Genomic DNA, 2,500 nt, shown 5'->3' with positions numbered 1-2,500 from the left:
CTGTGACTCGGCCATTGATCGAGCGTGCCTCGAGAATTTCTCGGCCATCTCTCGAGCATTTCTCGGCCATCTCTCGAGCATTTCTCGGCCATCGCTCGAGCGTGCCTCGAGCATTTCTCGCCCGTCGCCTCGGCCATTGCTCGAGCGCGCCCCAGCATTTCTCGGTCGGCCATGTCTCGGCCATCGCTCGACCGTGCCTCGAGCATTTCCCTCCCGTCGCTCGAGCGTGACTCGGTCATCGCTCGATCATGCCAACGATCGAGCGTGCATCGGCCATCGCTCGAGCATGCCTCGGCCAGCGATGGAGCATGCCTCGGCCAGCGATGGAGCATGCCTCGGCCATCCTCTAGCATGCTCGAGCATAACTCCCGTCGCTCGAGCATTCCTCGGCCATGCTCGAGCATGCTCGAGCATTTCTTTCCCGTCGCTCGAGCATGCCTCGGCCATCGCTCGAGCATGCCTCGGCCAGCGATGGAGCATGCCTCGGCCATCCTCTATCATGCTCGAGCATTCCTCCCGTCGCTCGAGCATTCCTCGGCCATGCTCGAGCATGCTCGAGCATTTCTCTCCCGTCGCTCGAGCATGCCTCGGCCATGCTCGATGCTCGAGCATTTCTCTCCCGTCGCTCGAGCATGCCTCGGCCGTGCTCGATCATGCTCGAGCATTTCTCTCCCGTCGCTCGAGCATGCCTCGGCCCGTGCTCGATCATGCTCGAGTATTTCACTCCCGTCGCTCGAGCATTTCTCTCCCGTCGCTCGAGCATGCATCGGCGGCTCTAACGTTTTCTCACGAGCCTTCAACCCATTATTTTACCTCACTAGACTTGCCTCCGCCTTGGTTCTTAACCTTTTAGGGAGAACATTCATATTCCAACAAATTTTCATCCACGGAAAATTTTTGGTCGCCGGAAAATTTTCCGGCGGGCGGTCGCCGGAGCTCCGCCGCCGGCGGGGGGTCACCGGCGGTCGGTCGCGACTTGTCGGGTCAGCCCGGTCATAATCCGTCTTTGGGTCCGTAGCAAATTATGCTCTTATCATGCGAGTCAACTCTTGGTCAACATTTTCAAGCTCAAGGAACCACCCCCCCCTAAAGATACAAACGAACATTTGGCCATGTGACACCAGTAAACATTAAATTTTCCAAGGCCATGACCAAAAAAAAAAAATTATTTTTTTTTATTTTTTTTTTTGAACCTCCATCTAGTATAATGTTTTTTAAGATATATGCTCGAGCTATAATCAAGAGAACCCATGGGAATATTTTTAAATTAATTTTTTAAAATCACGTTCCAGGATCCGGTCGGCCATTGCTCGAGCATGACTCGTCCGTCGCTCCATCCTGCTCGGCCATGACTCGGCCGAGGCGTCAAATTTTTTTTTTTTTTTTTTTTTAATTTTTTTGAATCTCCATCAAGTATAATGTTTTCTAAGAGATCTGGAGTTGGTCTTGTGAAGAGAATCCATAGGATTATTTTTAAATTAATTTTACAAGCTCCAAAACATGTTCCAGTCGTCCGGTCGGCCATTGCTCGAGCATGACTGGGCCGTCGCTCCATCCTGCCTCGGCCATTGCTCGAGCATGACTCGGCCGAGGCGTGAAAAAAAAAAAGTTTTTTTTTTTTTTTTTTTTGAGAATCTCAAACAAGTATAATGTTTTCTAAGACATATGGAGTTGTTTTTGTGAAGAGAACCCATGGGATTATTTTTAAATTAATTTTACAAGCTCCAAAACATGTTCCAGTCGTCCGGTCGGCCATTGCTCGAGCATGACTGGGCCGTCGCTCCATCCTGCCTCGGCCATTGCTCGAGCATGACTCGGCCGAGGCGTCAAAAAAAAAAAAAAAATTTTTTTTTTTTTTTGAATCTCCATCAAGTCTAATGTTTTCTAAGATATATGGAGTTGGTTTTGTGAATAAAACCCATTACTCGGCCGTGCCCAAGCCTTGAAACCAAGAACCAACCGTGGTAAAGCCCGTGCCATGGCATTGCAACTAAGAACCAACCGTTGAAGCGACCGTGCCTCACCCATGCCAAGACCATGCCTAGACCGTGCAACGTCCAAACCAACCATGCCCGCGCCCGTGCCACGCCCACGCCTTAAAGCCTTAAATGGCTTAAAGGGCTTTAAGGGCATCTACGGCTTCTACGCCTCTACGCCCTACGCCCGGCCACGGCCACGCCCGCGCCCGCGCCCGCGCCCGCGCCCGCGCCCGCGCCCGCGCCCGCGCCCGCGCCCCGCGCCCCGCGCCCCGTGCCCCTACCCCGTGCCACGGCCATTCCCTCGCCCGTGCCACGGCCACGCCGACACGCACGCTCATGTGGGTCAACTCTCGGTCAATTCTCGGTCAATTCTCGGTCAACTGGAGGAACCCCTTCCCAGGAGGTCACCCATTTCTGAGCTACCCCCGCGCGAGCACGCTTAACTTTGGAGTTCTTATAAAAAGGCTACCAAAAATCCTATTTATTTAATTGATATATATGGGGATATTAATTGTTTTATC

The sequence above is a fragment of the Urtica dioica genome, unplaced genomic scaffold (assembly GCF_054948205.1).
Source record: "Urtica dioica subsp. dioica isolate 48M unplaced genomic scaffold, U.dioica_male_clone48M_v1_H2 Urtica_dioica_male_H2_contig_16, whole genome shotgun sequence".
In the NCBI taxonomy this organism is placed as follows: Eukaryota; Viridiplantae; Streptophyta; class Magnoliopsida; order Rosales; family Urticaceae; genus Urtica; species Urtica dioica.
Note: the sequence above shows the minus strand (reverse complement) of the source record.